The sequence below is a fragment of the Symphodus melops genome (genome assembly GCF_947650265.1).
Source record: "Symphodus melops genome assembly, chromosome: 4".
NCBI classification, from domain to species: domain Eukaryota; kingdom Metazoa; phylum Chordata; class Actinopteri; order Labriformes; family Labridae; genus Symphodus; species Symphodus melops.
This window is the reverse complement of record NC_136694.1, coordinates 26,069,073-26,088,953: the sequence shown is the minus strand read 5'-3', so window position 1 is coordinate 26,088,953 and position 19,881 is coordinate 26,069,073. Positions and strand designations below refer to the sequence as shown.

The 19,881-nt window shown below is 40.2% G+C and overlaps 1 protein-coding gene across 1 annotated transcript in view; it reads left to right on the top strand.

Moving 5' to 3' along the window:
- The first annotated feature begins 10,622 nt into the window (after positions 1-10,622).
- LOC306822793 (metabotropic glutamate receptor 4-like) overlaps positions 10,623-19,881 on the top strand; it is a 167,397-nt gene continuing 158,138 nt past the window's right edge. The window contains exon 1 of the mRNA XM_079342011.1: positions 10,623-11,382. The gene's annotated coding sequence lies outside the window, so the exon portion shown is untranslated. The remainder of the gene's footprint in view (positions 11,383-19,881) is intronic.

The following is a 19,881-nucleotide window of genomic DNA, read 5'->3' as shown; positions in this document are numbered from 1 at the left end:
CTATCTATCTATCTATCTATCTATCTATCTATCTATCTATCCATCCATCCATCCATCCATCCATCCATCCATCCATCCATCCATCCATCCATCCATCCATCCAGTTTGACTGTCAGCCAAAATCCATTCAATATTGAGCGATTCAGGTTGTTCTTTGATTTATGTACCAGATTGAATAAAGAGTGAAAACTACAAGACAAAAGAAGAAATTTTGCTTTTGCAAAATGCAATGCTCTGTGGAATAGAACCAGCAGGTCAACCACAGCATTTGAAACTCCAAATTGAAGTTCCTGCGACCCAATCAGACCCGTTGGAGCTCCCTGTTCCTCGCTGTAGAAAGGGTTGTGCACATTCAGAAGGAGCAAGGAGAAAAAGAAATCCACAATGTATGCACAGCATTGAAGATAAAGATGTAAGTTGGCTGAACTCACATGAAACAGAAGTCAGCATTGCTGATTAAGGTGGGTGAATCCACCTGTCTTAAGTTTAATATATTGCAATATGATTTAGTTTTCTTTACATGGTTGTGTGATAATTGTTGTTGATTTGGATGAAATAGTTTATGAACTTATTTTCATTTTGTATTTTTTTTATTTATTTAACATGGATAATGTGCAATAAATATAGGCACTAGAAATAGCTAATTTTCCTCTTTACTTCTTTTACAGGCTCAATCCAGCTGAAATGGGAAATGAGTACACTGCTGTAATGAAGCCTTTTGCCATGGCCCTTAACATCCTCCAAGGGGAATCATCTGTGCATATGGGCTTCCTGCTGCCAACACTTCACCAGTTGCAGGACAAGTTGAAGAAGCTGGAGTCAGCATGCATCAATTTAAATGTGAATCTGTAGAGCTTGACATACACTTACCTGCCACTTCATTCGGCCCACTTGTACAATCTAATTTGATCCATTACAAATACTTTGCCGTGATTTCTGTCTTTACAAAGATAAAAAAGTTTTTGGAATTATTATTTTTTGATTAACACTGTCAGAGAAGGATTGATTTGACCACGTTTATTGTTGAGGTTGCACAGTAGTGTTGAACAAGACTGTTGAACAAGAGATGTTTCTAATATTTTGGCCACCCGAGAGGGCCGGAATATTAGAAACACCAGTCAATATACAGTACTTTAGTACAACACCACCACCCACTACCACTTCAATAATAAACATAAAGTAGAATTGTTACCTTTCTGGCAGTGTCAACAAAAACAGGAAAATTGTGAGCTCTGTTAAAGTAGAATTCATGACAGACTTTTTGTAGTGTATTGCATTATACTGTACAGGTATCCCTAATGAAGTGGCCAGGGAGTGTATATGAACCTGTGTAATGTTATTGTCATTTAGGTTTTTATTGTGTCAGTGACAAACTATAGGCTGGCAAGAGTTACAAGCACTGAGGGCAGGCTATACAGTAAAGGGTGTGCACCTAATTCGAAGTTTTGAAAACAATTTATCTTTCCACAGGCTTTAACTACATCAAAAATCATCTGGACACTGACTTGGAGTTGAATGATGAGGATGCCCAAACAAACAGCAGCCAGTCTGATGAAGATGACTTTTTTGCATCCATGAAGGCAGGAAAATCAGAAACGGGAGAGCTGGAGAGGCAGCGTTCATGTCCGTCCAACGGAGGTATGGATGGCTTACACTCCTTTCCTCAAATCAAGAAACTGTCACTCAAAGTCAACACAAGTCTCATCTGCAGCCTGTGAGAGACTCTTTAGTCATGCAGGTCTCCTGTTCACTGCTGAAAGATCACAGCTTCACTGCAAGAACCTTGAGAGCCGACTGCTGTTGAAGTTTAACGGTCACTTCACTGACTGATTCTTTGGGACAGAACATGAATTTTCAGCAAAACACACACAGTTTATGGACACAGAACTCTGTTCGTATTCCTCCAAATAATCTCTGCCGGCTGAGCCTATTGTGCTGTTTTGGGAGTTTAAAGTAAAAAAGTTGATTAAAGTTATTACCATTTCTTGTGACTTCAAAGTGTCAATTTGCCTTCATTTAAGATATGCATTGACATGAGACACACATACACACACACACTTTGAAACTACCTGTACTTTGAGTGGCAGCGCAGTTCGAGAACCTTCTCATCCTTCCATCCGGACTTAAACTTGTTTAAGGTTCTTTTTTAAAAGCAAGCTGAATCAGCTGGGCCTTGCTTCCAAGCAGCATACTGCGCTGATGCTCTGAGAAGACGCTTTGGAGCGTGGAAAAGGAGTTTTCACACATGACTGTAGAAGCTCCTAAAGTTAGGGCAAAGGTGTGTGCTGTGTGAACAGTCGGCATAGCCTGGATTTATACGGATATCCATGGCGAAGTTAAGTGAGTAAGCTGGCAAAAACTCATCCAGCTTTCAAAGCTTTTAAATCCCCATCGAACACAATCACACCGTTGTTTCTTTATGTTTTTGCTGGTTTTTTGATAAAGAATGCAACATCAATGCAACATAATTTGCATCTATGATAATATAATTTTTTTTTTTTTTTTTTAATTTTAAAATAAGAGATCTGTGCCTCAAGTGTGTGTGTGTGTGTGTGTGTGTGGGGGGGGGTGTACTCAAGAGGTTGCACTTTTACTATCTGCTGTTGCTACGGCAACCCATTCTCTTTGCAAGTCTCTGGTGATCAGTTCACGCACCCGGAGCACAGATACAGTCCCTATCCCGTCCAGAAGAGGGCGCTCACTGCTTTCAGTACAAAATAACAGCGCAGTGTGAGGCAGGTGAGCTGTTCATACTGTATGTGTGTTATTTAGTCATTTAGATAAACCATTAGCAGTCTAGTGGCTATTCCGTCAAAATAAAATCCATTAAATTTGGACATCTATGTCTTTGTACTGTGAAACATGCATAATTTGTGATTCTGTTTGAGATTAATGAGAGGAAGACTTCATTTTTACCCTCCCTGGGGCTTGTCCTTTTCTCCTTTGAAGGGCAATTCAGCTTTTTTTTTTTTCAAAAAACAAAAATCTTTATCTAATGATGTTTAATTATTTGATTAAGCACTGTGGTGTTTCAGGCTGTATTACTTACTGCTTTTAAAATTATACTGAATTAGCTGGCCTTACATGCTTGACAGGTAGTTTCTCCTGATTGTCATGTAGTCCATTGTCCAGCTCCACAAGTCATATAAAAAGGCATCAATTCGCAACCATTTTTATAACCACAACCTTTTCCATTCATAAATCAAGCCCCTTCACCTGTTTAAAAGAATAAACCACAGGTTATGTGAGGAATCTGAGTGCAGGCAAGTCTAAGACTACCTCTTTTATGCTCTCACACACCCTCAGAGGCACACTATCAGCCTTTAGATTTACATCAGACTGACAAACATGGCACCTGTGCTGGCGAAAGGCAGCTTCTTGCAATCCAGTTGTCTAAGCATTAAAGAACGAAGATGTGCGCCAAATCACCAAGTGATAAATCAGACAGATACCTTGACAGGTAACGATGATCTATTTAATGGTGCTTGAGCTGACGAGTGTACTTGGGAGGCCATGGTACCATGGTCTCAAAGATAATGCTGAGGAAAGTGCACTCAGTTTTTTTAAGGGTATCAACAAGTATCTAAATGTGGTTTGAAATAACATCCAAATCATTTAACAATGTTTTAACTTCGCTGTAAAACAAGTTTTATTATGACGTGTGCTGCTGCCCTCTTGGCCAGGTCACCCTTGTGAAAGAGATCTTGATCTGGGTTAATTACATGGTAAAATAAAACTAGAACAACTAAGATACATTTTTTTCTCGTTTTACCATCTTTTTCTGAGTTGAAGCAAAAGTCTTATAAATACAACATAGGTTTTTTTTAATGTAATTTTGATTAAATTGTTTCCATACTTTATTAACCCCTGAGGTAAATTCTGGTTTACACCCAGTTATTGAGAGACATGCTTAACACACATAGGCCCATAATACACACATGCTCCAACTGGACCTGCATTAATGGAGAGAAATCAGAGTGGGGCTGCTACACAGGGAATGTATACCAGAGCTGTTGGGGGCACAGTGCCTTGCTCAAGGGCACCTTGTGGGCAGAGAAGGATAATGAGGAGAGAGAGAGAGGAGTGACATGCAGGAAAGGAGCTACAGGTCGGGCTTGAACAAGGCTGTTTTCTTGGAGGACTTGCCTCCATACACTGGAGGCAAGATAACCACTAAGCCATATGCCCCTACCTTATGCCCCTACCTTACTTTAATTTTCCTTTATTTGACTTCATTCGGGTTTCTTTCAGAGTATTGCTTCAGTGTTTGATTGCACAGCCTAGCAGAACAGTCGTTGGATTAAACTGCCCATCTGCATCAGGGTGGGATGAAAAAAATCTTGAGTCTTGAATCTTAATCTTAATCTTGTTAGCCTCATATATTAAGGTTAGACAGCTTTCACAAACACACGGTTATACAAGTGGGATTAAACGCAGATAGCACACAAGACAATTGACTCGTCTGACCTGACACAACACAAATCGTGAAATAATGTGCTAGTTAAAGTTCTGCTAAATGAAGTTCTGCTGTTTGCATGGTTAGCAGACATCATCTCCCCTTGTTCTAAACTTGAAGAACTCTGCTTAATCCAAACACACACCACTCTCAGTGTTTGAATATATAAATAAAAACACCTGCAGTTTATTTTTCTAAGTATTCACATTGAAGTTCAGTTTGTGAAGTGTTGGTTTCAAGGCTGTTTCATCTAAATATTACTCTGTTGAAATAATCAGTCGACAAGCTGATGATTGGATTTGCTTTTTGGAGACATCGGCATTTTTCACTGTTTCATAAACTGCTAAAAAATATCCTCACAGGAGCTTTAAGGCCTTTCTTTTTTTGCTTTCTTGAAAAATTTAGGCAGGGACTATGCACACAAACTAATAATGTAGTTGCAGCAGCTCAAAGTCGAGTTTAAAATGTTTTTAACTCAGTTCTATATTCTATCCTTAGGTAAAACCAAAAGTGCTGCTTTTAAATAGGTAGCATCTTGCTAGCAGCCATTTCTAATATCATTCAGGCAGACAAATCATGCAGCAGCAACCAGAGCTTCTCTGTGTTAAAAGTCAATGTGCAGGGACAATCAGCTTGGTTTCTTTATCTCTTAATACCTGTCCCTGTGAGGATGTATGACACGAAACTAAAGGCAATGCAGACACTGAGGTTTTCTTAAAGGAAGACTGGAAACTTATTGGCAACATTAACCTTTGGAGCTCCTTTTTTTCTCTCAGGTAAATATGCACGTTAATGACCACATAAGCAGGAGATTGTGTTGTTCTGCCCAAGGCCAAAATAGATTGCGCTCCGTTTCACACAAAAGAGAAGCAATTTACGCCGTTGTGATTCTCCCCGCTTAAAGCGACATTGCCCTCGCTCTTCACTAAAAGCCATCATCCATCCCAACGATATAATCATTAGTTTCTGATGGTATATAATTAGACAGGAGTCTGTTTTTATTAAATGCTGCAGAAATAACATTTTAAGAGTAGTAATCATCTTTCTTGTCAATCAGGCAAGTCTATGTGTGAAGTTAAATTCTCACACAAATCATTGATACTGCTCTTTGAAAGAAAAAAAAACAGTGTTGTATCCCTCAATTAACGTGTCATCATTTTTTTCTGCTGTTGTTGTTTAAGAAATGCCTCTTTTGTGGGACTGTATTTTACATTTGATACTAAATGCTCTTTGTGACTGCTAGGTGTATTAAAGTGTGTTGTATTTCCCACATACTAACTCCTTTAAAGATCTCTGGGTGGGTGCTGTTACACAGGGCGAAATGTCTTTACCACCAGGGGCTGCTGTCATGCCAGTTCCAATCGACCCAATCTCACATCAAAAAAACTTCAGTTTATATATTTAAGATGGCCAGAGAGCAAAACGTTCACACTACATTTATAGAACATTAATGAAGCTAAATCTGAAGCAAAGTTAGCAAGGACGTACGGTAGAATGAAACAGAAAAAAAAATCATGTATTTTGTCTTCATGTATGGCGGCGCCTCAGGTATGACACCTGTTTGAGACTTTTATTTGCACAAATGTCTGTCACGGTACAGGTGAATATGTCCCCTTGAATAATTGAGTTTTTTTCTTCCTTTAATTCCTTTCAATGTCATTTTAAAAACGACAGCCACGTAATCCAAAATGCACACATGGATTGAGTGTGCTTCAACTGAACTGTGGAGACACCCACTGAAAAGTGATATTAATAGACTACAGCTTCATATACCATCCACATACTCTCTCTGTTTTTCTGATGTTCGCTCCCCAGTGAAGGTGTTTTTCGCCGTCACCTCGCCATCATTCAGTGCACTGTATTTCACAAACACTTGTGAAATTACATTTATCAATGATGAAAATCTTTCAGAAATCTTTTCAGAACAATTTTAAAGCTGGTTATGATAATTAAAGGGATACTTCACCCATTTGCACGAAGCTTTGTATCATTAGAAACATGGTAGTGGGGAAACTTTCAAGCAAAGAAAAACACATTTTTCTCGTCTCAGGGCAAAATGAGGGTTGGATTCACGACCTTTCAACACTACTACCATGTTTCTAATGATACACAGCTTCATGTAAATGGGTGAAGTATCCCTTTAATACTGTCAGTCAGTAGGCCTACAGTGACTATTGGTCACTGCAGCATCGTAAAACCAAGTTATACTGTATATCTTGCTTTGTTCAATATTTGGTTCATAAACCCAAAATGGAGAGATGGCCAAGAAAAGCATGAAAATCTCAAATTCACTGGTAACAAGTGATTGTTTCTGTAATTTTTATGCATAAAATAATTCCAAGAATATCTGAGATGCGATGTTTTATTGTGGGTTAAGGTCTTTAGGATAAACCACTACTTGATGCAAACATGATATCAGACATGCTGGCACAAAATCTTTTAACGCCATCCATCTAAAAGTAATCAATTTTACATGGATGGGATGTACCAGTTTATCATTGCTCTACATTTCCCCTCCTAGACCTCACTCTGTTACATGATCCCACAGCTTTATGGAGGTAAAGACATCACAGATATTAGCTGCATTTTCTGCTTGTCACAAGGCGACCTCCACGCTCAGAAGCGAGACAGTAATGTAATATAGTCTGTGGCAGTGTATACTGCAGATGAAATACAATGTTTTTTTTCTTGTGCACACTCTGTGCCGCAGATACAATTTGCACTGCAGCCACTCTCTTATATAAAAAGCTTTTAGAGTTCAAAGGTTGCACCTGTGACAACTGTCAGCCAGCCAGCAGCTCTACAAAAAAAAAAAAAAAAAAAAAATACACTTACACATGGAGCATATGGCCGAGCTGTCTGCCCAGGCCGCCTTGATTCATCTTTGTAAAATATTGCTTCAAACAGACAGTGACAAACTGACTCATTTCTTCCAACTTCCAACTTGTGGGTGTGTTCCAAATGTCAGATGCTCAATTTCTTATGATCTAATGTCAGCAGACAGTGTGTGCAACCCCCAGAGTTCAATATAAGATGACACAGAGATGCTGATGAAAAGATGTGATGCACAAACAACATAATATGTTCCAACTATTAGATTGTTATTTATCTCAAACTGAGGGCTGTATCCTCTGTCTTCTTCGACTTATACTCATAAACCCTCAGTTGTTTTAGTCTAACATTTCTTTAAAGTGCACGTTATATAAGTACAAACTCTTGTTTACAATAAAGTCCTGGGAAAAGAGGCACAAATGCTCTTAATATGGGGAATAAAAATGGTAGGAAAAGCAACCAAAAGAGCGAACATAAGAAGAGGGTCAGACTGAATCTTAAAAATTCAGCAGGAGCTCTGGCCTTTTAATGAGTTCCATCCACAAAGTGAAAAATCCTGTGACCTTAGAATTTACATTCTGAATAATTTCCTCCTAAATGTACCCATGAAATGAGAGCCGTCTGGGGGCAGGCGATTATGCCTCAGTGGCCAGTCCTTTTCCCTGGGATTCTCACTAGTGACTGGAATTAGCACGGCTTAAATTCTCTCCGCCCCACAGCTAATTGAAACACGTAATCTCTCGAGTTCTGCTTGCATACTGAGGGGCCGGGGACGATTCGGCGGCGTTACATGTTATCCTCTGAGCAGACGAGCTCAACAAGGCCGCAGTGAACTGCAGCAGAAAGCAAAGTAGAAACAAGTCTCCTGGTGGAAATAACTTTTGTTTCCGTTCTCCACAGCTAAATAATTCACATATTATGCTAACTATGCTAAACAGAATAGAACATCAGTTTGAGGAGCTGACAGATGTAAGAGAGCGGATTCTTTGTGGGGGTAATAAAAAGATGTAAAACACTCTGTTCAGTAATGTGCACAAGTTAGCTCTGTGATTTTTTTTTTTCCTTTATGTGGTCCCCTGACGGCTCACAAGACTGCCTGTCAGCCTGGGCGTGGAGCTCGAATTTGCTCCAGCAGAGGTGGGGATGAATATTCAGAGGCTCAGCTGCCTCTAAGGCCAACAGAGACATGGCATACACCCCTCCAAGGATCCCCCCCCCCCCCCCCCCCCCCCGCCCCCACCTCCCTCATCTCTGTCCACACACACACTTTCCCTTGATGTGGTGGAACCGGTCCAACACTCCACAGGTGTGACCCATCCAGACCTGTGAAAGCCTCCACACACCACTCAGGCACTGTGATCACGAAGAGCAGCTGCCTCCATACACAGAGCAAAAAAAAACCCCAAAAAAACAACTATGAGCTTTTCTATTGGACATCCTGTAAAAATTAATCAGCTCCTCCCCCTTGCTTCCCATCTGCAGGTTGTACTCACGATGCCACAGTTAAACTGATTGATGGGGAGGTTTCTTCATCTCTCCGCAACACATTTTGTAGACTTTTGAAGGTTAATAGCCAAAAGATTGATCCATCCATCGCATTAAAGACTCGTATAATACCATTCCATGCTCGGTTTAAAACTAATTTCTCGCTTTTCTGCTGGATAATGTTGGACACATATAGGCATGCCCTTGGACATGATTTCACACACTCTGCTGCAGGATGTAGACTGCTGTCCATCACAGAAACGCACATATACTCTCATACGTCCACTCACACAGCAAACAGGATTGAAGTTTTGGTGTAACCTGTGGACTTAAGTTGCATTGTGCTGGTCAGAGAGTGAACACACACTGACACTGGGATCTCTTTATGGTTGACCACTGTTCGTCCTGATTGACTCTTAGTGATACACAACCTCCATGTTAATTTTATTGGTGCTCTAGTTTCTCTCTCACAAGGGAAAAGGGCAAACTGTGGCAAAACATCAAACATGAAATATATGTATGCCAACAGATGATAGCCCCTGTGTCCATCTATGTTTATTATGGAGAAAATGTAGGACAGTACAATGTTAAGCAATGAAAATATGAAGTTGTTCAAAAGCTATAATCTCTAGTAATGCTTGAGAGACTACCTGAAAGTGTGATTACATTTCCACAGGTTTCAAATACAATAGTAAGGGATTCACCATTTCAGGAAATCATCAACAATTGAATATGTGTGGAATAATCCCAAAGATGGGGAAAAAAACATTAGATTTTAATTAACAATGTATGGGCCGCAAGCGTCCTCACCAGTTTGCAAAGAAAATCTAAAGTTTTGAAGAAGCTGTAACTCCTTATCCCTGGTCATGCCTGAGGGTCTGACTAATACCTGAAGCAATGGGAGCTATTTCAGCTGCAACACATCACGTGGAGCTAGGAAACAATGTTCTTAACAGACGGGTAATGGTCAAGGTAATTTCAATAAATATATGAATGGCTCAGAGATTCAAAGCAGCAGAAAAAAGGGGGTATCTGCAAGAACTATAGGAGTAGCCTATGAATATTTGAATATTTACATTTATATTTGATAACTAAAATGCACTGTATCCAAGTTAAAGACCATTACCTGTAAATAGCAGACCAGAACATTTTAGTGCAAATTAGCCTATAGTGATATGAAGCAGCAGAAATTATTTTATAAAAAACTATTTTTTAGTGTGCTCAATGGAATCAATACTGTAGGTTGTGGCAGGCGTAGTAGCCCAACATTGCTGGATATAAAAAATTGCACAAAGAACATGAAAATAAGAAGAGGCAGTAGTAAACAAGTGGAGGAAAGTGGAAACTGATAAAGTGGGGTCTCTGAATTTAACAATATTAGGCAATATCCTGGAGTTTGGAGGTCCTAACAGTAAAATATAAACTATTCCCAGGTAAATTCTGTGTAAAAAATAACGAGACAATTAGACAAAGTACCATAATATAACTGTGCTTCATTGGCACTCGGTGATTGGGTTTGATTTGTTCGTCAATGTCTACGCACAGGCAGCCTCCCTGGCGTGCGGAGAGTGAGTGAGACTCAACATGCTGCATAGGCTGCGACACAGCACCTGTAACGTTACAGAGTCGACCTAGAAGCGTCATCTTTAAAACAATCACACAGCACATCCTGCGTTGCCACCGAGACAATTGAGCTGACTGCACGCTATCAGATGAAAAACTGAACACCGTGGAAAGAAAACATTAAATGGCCCATACACATTTTCTTGCAAAACCACATGTTCTGATTGGCATGAAATCAGCCTAATAGATGTCCTAAATAGTCAGATTCATGAAGTTTAATTGGATTTAAATGAGCAGACAGGCTGCGTGATTTACTCTCCCTGTTTGTCACATCTCACTAAAAAAATAAATGCACGGAACTGGAGTGTGAACTGAGAGGTAAAAAAAAACAGCAGGCAAGAGGCTACGACGCTGGTATTTCGCAAATGGAAGCAAAAGCTTCATGTTACTCTTTGACTATGGAGCCACAGCCGAAGAGCGGGCTATATTACATGCTGTAATCTGGCATTCACACCTTTTCTCCCCATTCATTGATGGTGCATTTCTCTCCTGATAAAGGCGCTGTGCTGCGATGCGTTTAACATCAATCAGAGCCAGAGCGCGGGGCGCGTACTGTCTTCCGTCTATCAGCGAGAAAGTGCTCTCGCCTCGGGTGTGGGATGTGTGCTTCTCCGCTCTGTTATCCCGTAAAAATCTGATCTTCTCCTCGTAGGGGGATGTGTAAGTGACTGGCTCGGTTCTGGACGTGCCATTTATTTCCAATTCGCACACAGTCGAAAGTTGGGACTTGAGACTTTTTAACACCACTTTTCTCCGTGGACGGCGCTCGCAATGGTTTTGGATGGATCGACGCAGCCTCGAGATGCGTGTGGAAATTCCTTTTGGATACTACTCAGAAACAATGTTTAGATGCTGCGTTTACTAGAAGCCAGACTTGCTCAGGAAAACCCTCCGTACACGCATTGACAGAACCAAACAAGATACGGTTTCGCTTTGGATATGGGTCACTTCTCATAAAAAGGATTCTTCGTGGGCTTGAGATCGGGGTAAGTAAAGCCACCCAAGCTGCAGAAAATGGTCATTTAAGGCAATCAATGTTTAATAAACATCGTGACTTATATAAGTATTCAACGAAAGATGGAAAAAGATACTATCAAGATTCCATGATACAAATGTTGCTTTCACCCAAAACACTTGCCATGAAATTGAGCAGTTTCAAACCTGAATAATAGCTACTTCAACCGATTCATGATTCTTATGTTATGATAGTTTTTAAAACATTTTTTTTAAAAGCAGATACATGTCTGCTGTGAGTGCTACGCCCAGGACTGGAGGTGCATTGATTGTTTTTACGCGTTACGGCGCAGCCTTTTTGTGTGGAGCTCGTGTGCATCGCTGCGCTGCAGAGGCACCTGAAGTCTCACAGAAAAACGGTAAAAAGAATGACTCAACACCCCAAAACTGCTGAAGCTACACGCTGAAGGTGTAATTAAAGATGTAGTTTTGAAAGCGCAGAGTATAGACCAAAAGAGTGGCCAAGTCTTTCTTCAACAGGAAACAATCGAGTTTGAGTCTGAATGGCAGCAGCAGGGTACAAAAAGCTCCCCCACATTTATCTTATCTCCACCTCTCTGTCGGTGTCTCCCTCTCAGCCCTGAAACAAGTTGAGTCACGCAGGGGAGCACCCTGGCTGGGGGGTGGTGGTGGTGGTGGTGGTTGTTTTTTTTTTACGAGTGTGTTTGTAGGGGTGGGTGGAGGAAGGAGGGTAGGGGCGCACAGTTTGTAAACCATCGATTGTCAGTCAGTGTGCTGTGCAGATGTGCAGCCTCCTGGCAAGTGGCACCGAGATAGGAGACAGACTGATGTGAGCCTGCTGCTGTGTGGGTTTATGTGTGTGTATATATGTGTTCACCCCCCCAGCAAACTTTAAAAGCATTCTGGTTACTTTGAGGCTTGTGTTTTGTTCATGATGATGTACATTAAGGGGAATTTGCATTCATGTGTTTGTCTGATGCTGACAGAACAACAGTGGAGGTTGTGGTCAAGCACCATAACACAAGCCAAGATCCCCACCACACAAAGAAACCCCAGTATTAATATTGCCTCCACTTGGGGCTGCTCCCTCTGGCCTTTTTGTGGGGCCGGAGATTAGCTTTGTGCTATCTCACTCTCATAGCTTCAACTCGTGGTGGGGGGGCCGCTGTGATTGCAGCCAAATATGCCATTGTCTGCATTCCCTCTGAACTTACAGCCAAGAGGGGAAATGTTCCTCATATCAGCGGGTAATTATCTAAAGAGTCTGACTCAGCAAAAAGACAGATTTTAATTCAATCTCTTCCAGCCTCTGAGCTCCCACCAGATGGATTTTATGTCTTACGTTGGGTTATTCTTGTTGGCATGTTCTTCACAACAGTGACTGATAGCCTACCTGGATGTAGCTACAAAGCACGCTTAAGAAATCTGCCCCTGAGAGAGATTGAAGGGAATACTGTGTGTGTAGATTGGAGCTTCCAGGGAGAGGTGCAGGCAGGGCTTATTCAAACAGCCATAGATTTACTTTTCCTAGCCTTGCCGGGCTTATCTTGTCCTCCCGAGTTAGTTTAGCAAGTGCAGACTCAGCGTAAGACCTCTGCTTTGCCTGCTGCTAAGTTCTCGTTAATATGTCATGGGCCAGAGTGTAAGCAGCTACGGAGAGATACTGTAGCATCGCCTCATTCTCTGCTTAATAATACACGAGCTTGCAGGGAGGATACAAAGGCTTCAATACATTTCACACAGTTGGCAAGGGGTCAAATCAAGAACACATCATTCATTTTTCAACCACAGTGATCAAAGTGATTAAAATCATTCGGTGTGTGTGTGTGTGTGGGGGGTCTTGTTCTCTAGTCGGCAGAGGGACTCCTCCACTATCCACATCTCTTACTGTAGCTGCTGCACCGATCCAAGAGCAAGGCTGCAATAAACAAACGTGTGCACTGTTTCCTAAAACAGACCGGTGGTTAAATTCCCCGTAGACCTCCGTGCGTTCCCTTTTTCTTACAAAGGCTGTGCTGGAGAGACGGTGAAATGTTATTTCTGCAGCGTATAGAGCCCCGGTTCCAGCTCTGCTCTCCTCTCGGCAGACGCCATCTGCTCGCTGGGGAGGTTTTCCAAACAATCCCATAGTAAAGGCAGGGGGAATAAGACACATGGCTACACTTCAAACACAGCATGCTCAGGTTTTTTTTTCTCTTTGAAATGAAAAGAAGGCCCTTAATCTCAGAGAAAATGAAAGACGAATACCGAAATAAATATGAATGTGCAAAAATACCCTTTCCAGATTTGCTTGTGTGCTATATTTTATCATTTACTAATGTGTTTATGAGCATAGTTTCATATGTATTAAAATGTAAGCAGATATTGTATACAGTGTCTTCAAATGCATAAATACGCCAATGCGTCTGCATCAGAGAGGGGGTGTACAATGACCGTTTAGCCATTAAGTCAAATGGACTGTTGACACTCCAATAGATGCATATTTAACCTGAGTCCTTGTAAGAGGTTATTCCATATCAAACACGACACTATTATAAGTATACCTTTGAATAATGTCCATAATTCACCTGTATGATTTCTGACATAACATGCACACAGTATTCTCATCTTTGTCTTAAAGAGTAAATACCTCAAAGAATCTAACGTTTATTCACGTGAGTGGCATTAGGATATTACACACTGGGATGTGTGTGTGTGTGTACATTTTGTTCATTATCAAACAGATCTTTCTTGTTTTTGTTTTTTATATAATTATAGTGCAGTAATGTATCCTCGTAATCCAAGATATTGAAGCCAATACATTTCCATTACTAGGGGTTTATAGACACCATTCATTCTGCATCAGAGTAGACCATTGAGATTCTAAGGCTGCTGGAGGCAGTCCTTTAGCTGGTTTTCACATAAAAACATGCGCTGCTATCTCATGAAGTTCTATTTAAACATGTGCATGTGTACCTTAAGAATGAAACGGGTACAAATAAAACCTTTAAATAGCAATGGCAGGGATCCATCTTTAACAGTACATTTGTCTAACACACTTCTATTAATAGCTCGGGCTTTTATTTCCTTCAGTCTTTGAAATGGTCCTGCCTTTATCTAGGACAAGTGTCAATATGAGATGGGCTTTTAATTATTTTTAAACTAAACTTTGCAAAGCAATGAAGGGAAAGTCTGCAAACGTATAATCAGAGGCGCTGCTTGTCAACAGTCAAGGCAGACAACTGCTTGGTGCACCAGACCAGTAATGGGCCCCCAAGGGCTGACAAACTTTAAACAATAGCATTGCTTCATAATGTGCACATTCTGCAATGACAGTAGGAAACCTGCCTAAGCGTGGCCCGACACTCAATGTCCTGGTAAGAGTTGCAGCATTATTCCTGTGAAACAAACAATGTGTCAATGAAGGTGAATATAGAGGAGTTACCCGTCTGCGGCTGAACAAAGAAAGACAAAAATAATGATGAATGCTGGTTAGAGGGATCCTCAATTAATTCTTGCCTAGGGCCCCAACATAGAATCGCCCTGCGTATAATGACTACACCAGAAAGAATAATTACCAAAGCACAAAGTTAGTTAAAAATCCCTCATTTGATCTGGATTTTTAAAGCGTCGTATACCATAAATATAATAAGTATAAGTATCTTCATGTGTTTTTGGGGTGGCTTGTCATATGAAGCTTTACGGTAACCTGGAAACAAGGTACAGAAAAAAAGACTTAATACAAAAAGATACACGACTCACTAAAATTACGTGCTCTCATGCATTCCCTCCTTTTGCAAATGCCCTTGTGTTACATCAGCAGGATGTCTGTATTGTATTCCTATCATGCTGGTGCGTTTATATGTTGATAGAGGATGAAATATCTCAAGATATTTAAGAAAGGAGTTCATGAATATAATTTAGTCACTATCATAATGGACCATTGATGCCCTTTGAGCGGATTTCTTGTTCTTGTGGATGATGATGGGTGCAAATGTACATTTTGTCCTTGTAACTGGTAATCTCGTGTAAACAGACATTTTCTTTTTCAGTTTTTTTATTTCAATTTGTTCATTAGCGGGTATATTAAGGGTAAAGCAACAGGTGGAAATGACACCTTCAAATTGCATTTTAATGTCTGTAATACATCTTTTGAAGTAATTTGCTTCAAACATTGACTTTTACTAACTAGTATGAATTCCGAACATATCATGGATTCCGCCCATTACTATATTCCCCGACATATCATTAATTCTGACACCGAGTGGAGAAACGATTTCAAATTATGAACAAATGGGCAGAAACAACAACAGAAAGATCCGGAAGAGCGATGTTTCACGTTTCCTGAGTCATCACACGCACAGACTGTTCCTGGGGCAGCTCTGTGTGAAATGGAGTGTGAAATGAGTGCACTTAACATCCCTGCAGTGGATTATACACATTATCTTACGCCGGGGTTCGAGAGCATCCAGCCTCTCACCCCGTGAATCTGTCATCAAGTTACATTCACCTTTACTCAAGTCCACATAATGTTCCCAGCATGCAATCTCTGATGGAGTTTAAGACTCGAGTAAATGATACCTTCCAGTAATCCTGAGAGAATACTTGAACTTGACTTTGAGCGCCATGCAGGCCTGGATTCTTTAGGGTCTGTTGATTGACAATCACCAAAAACAGACTGTTAAGATTGTCTTAATGATTGTTTCCTTGTTAAATACACTCTTCTCATCGAGGACAGTGTAGCGTGCTCGTCAAATAGATGAAAGGGAAATGTGTTTTTCCTTCAATTATATGAATCATGGATAAACACCTTTTTTTGAAGCAACTAAAAATACAGCTCTAAGCACTCTGTTTGTGCTGATATATGCATTTTTGGCCCAAAACAAAAGCAACAAATACACAATGGAAAATGATAAAACGTTAAAAAGTCAAAACTCACGCTCTTATTTCATGCTGCATTTGCCAGACAAAAGCAAACAGGAAGACATGAAACATAGACTAAAGACACCCAATAGAGACACTCTTAAAAACTAAAGAGGGAACATTAAGCTGACAGACAAGTTTTCAATTTCTTTACTTAAAGGTGTACTATGCTACGGTCAGTGCAGATTTTCAAATCAAAACAATGCTCTCTACAGTCACACCTCCTTCATCTCTCAGCTCCCCCTCTTCCTGTGTCCACACTTCCTGTCCTTTTTCACGAGTAGTGAGATTCTGTGAGATAGAGATAGCAGCAAACGTGTGTTAACAATCATCTAAAATCATGATTCTGGAGTGTCACCACCAAACCCCTGGAGGGAAATAAGAGTCTCTTTGGCTGAAGAATGATCCATTATGTTTCCAATTCTTTCTAATTGTATCTACCTGTGGATTGGAAAGGAAATTGTGTTTTTTCGGAGGGTGGGGGGCTTTTTATGCCTTTATGTGGAGATGGGACATTGAAAGTGTCGGAAATCAGGGACAGAGAGTTTGGGGAATGAAGGGGGGGAGAGGAGTCTCAGGTCGGATTTAAACCTGGGTCGCCCACTTCAAGGATGAAAGCCTCTGTACATGGTGGACTTAACCACCTCATTTTAACAAACAGCTGTTTCTTTTGAGTGCATGTTATCATATATATTTTAATCAAATAAAACAGGAAGAGGAAACAATACAACTACAACAACATATATTTTGAAAAGGACGAAATGAAAAAATAAGACCGGAGAAGAGAATTAGAAGCGATACTTTACATGCTTTTTCACTCCAGGTTTTGAGATGCGTTATCATTGAGCAGTCCACCAATTTTTAGTGCTTCATCTCTAATTTTACATGATAATAAAGACACATCTAAAGTTAGTTCTAATTCTAATGTTCTTCTCACCTGCTTCACGGCAGTCACACACAGACATCTAAAGAGAATCATGTGAGCTTGGTTCATTGTCCCGAGTCAATTAAAGCTCAGAGATGATCTGGTTACAGTTGTCAGTTTAACTAAAACATGCTCAGTAAAGTGTTCTTGACTTCTTTCCAGAAGGGTAATAACCTTGGACACTGAGCTGAAATATGTGTGTAATTTGATTTTGTTCTCCACACCCTCTCCAACAACAACTGGGACCTCGGAGAGGAGAGTATTCACCAACTTGGCAAGGTGTAACCAAGTACCTCAATGCTTTTTTCACGAGCAAATATTTGCAATCTTTAGATTTCCATGTCGAGAGCCTTTCCACTCTTCTGCCATTATATTCATCTTTAAGTCTTATGTCCATTTCAATCTGACATTGCTTCGTATAAAAAAGGGCTTTTGCATTAGTCGAGGGGTAAGTTGTGTCCAATCAGTTTTAGTGCTTCTGGTATAAACAGTGGCCAGTTGGGGCCTGTATACAGTGCTATGAGAGAGCTGAAAGTATAAAGTGTAAAACCAAAACAATAAGTTAAATGTTCTGTAACACTACTGATGTAAAAACTTGTTGCAGGGTTGTGACTTTGAGTGAAACTTTCACATCATACATTTATTTGATCCATTGTTGAGATGAAGATATTGATTTCACTTGTTTTTAGTGTTAAAAGTGCTTACTGACAAAGTATACCATTCCTTTAAAGCTACCCCAGGAACCAATAAAGCAAAGACCTCAGTCCCCCTGACTCTCACTCTTATTTTGCACTTTGCACTGCTATCGACATCCATAGAAGTGTGTAATAATCATATTTGAGAGAGGAGGAGTTGTGTGTTATTGATTTTTCTTAAAATGTGCTTGACTGCCAGGATCGGATTGTTTGCAGTTCAGTCATGAGCACACTATCTTATATATCTAATTTTGTATACATTCAAACCAAGTATAATCCAGAAAAATGAAGACATAAACCTCCACTCCTTCCCGCCGGCCTTCAGCTGCCCTCGAGCTCCCTACATGCCTCATTTCAAACCACTAAACCCACATCCTTTTCCTTTCCACATTCCCTTTATGCACCAGGAGAGCACATTAACATACAGACATGGGCAAGACAAAATAAATTACCGTGCAGCATCTGAACATTTTTCTCTCCTTAAAGATAAAATTACAGCTGCCATAAACTGGAGCCGCAGATTCCTGTATTTCCTTTTTTTCCTCTGAAAGACTGACAGTCAGGATGACACCAGAGAGAAAAGAGGCTTGCTGAGAAAAATAGCTCTGACAGCACCGGTGTCACCATTAACAGTTTCCGCCTATTTTCCCAAACTATCACCTGTAATTTACCCTCCTGCAATTTATGCAGAACAGGTAGTATTTGCTGGTATTGGTCTTCTGTATTTTAATGAAATAATGGAAACAATGGACGTACGGATGGATGGAGGGAGGGAGGGAGGGAGGGAGAGAGAGAGAGAGCGAGAGAGATGGATGGATGGATGGATGGATGGATGGATGGATAGATGGATAGATAGATAGATAGATAGATAGATACTTTCAGAGTTCTTCTTTTAGTTGAGCTCAAGTGTGGCCTGAGTAAAATTTAACAACATAGGAACACTCCTGCTTGGATATTCTTTCCACCTCTCAGTGTGGGTGTAACCGGGCACCGAGGCAGCAGTCCACTGTGAGCACGCCGCACTGCACTCTGTACACTCCATACACTCTATAGATCCCATTTGTGCTCACACTCCCTTCGCACCTCTTCTCGGAAAAGTATCTTTAGACTTTGCTTCGCATGTATGTTTTTCGCAGCTATTATATTTGTGAAATATTGAAAAATAGTTAAGTGAATTTTTTGATAATAAATCTCTCTGTGCAATCTTGCCTTTTCTGTGCGATTCAACAAAACAAAACCAGACACAATGGTTATAAAGATTTAAAATTGTATTAAAAAGCAAAATTCAGAAACATTTCTGTCTACTATATTTCAAGTTCTTGCTACTTCTCTTTAAAGAACTTGGTGCCAGTAAGTTAAAGACTGGCTGAGTGGCATGTGTTCTGCTACTCTGCGTGCTCTAGATGACAAATTTAAATCGGTAGTCATGATTTAAAACAAGATTTGAAGCTTCTTGAACTGACACTTGAATCGATTGGTTCTTCTTTGGGGCAGCTGTATGAGTATTTTTGGTAACCCAGGTTCAGTCCAACAAGGATTATTGGTCACTGGGGCAACAATCTTGCGACACAAACCTAAATTATTAGCAAAGAAATATAGGGATTTTTTTATCATAGCTAACACTGGCTTATCTACATGTGTTTGATACAAAATTGACTGTTTGGGGGTTACATCTGAGGATAGGGAACATCAAAATGACAACAACAAAAAATAAGCTTGAGCTGTAAGTTAAGCGCAGCCTACTGATTAAGACGTTCAATGCCTTACATGATCAACTGTAAAATATAGGAAGAAAAGGGCATCTTACTTTGTTGTGCTACAAAAGCATTACACATCAATGTTACCATACACCTGAATTTCCCTCGGGATCAATAAAGTATCTATCTATCTATCTATCTATCTATCTATCTATCTATCTATCTATCTATCTATCTATCTATCTATCTATCTATCTATCTATCTATCTATCTATCTATCTATCTATCTAT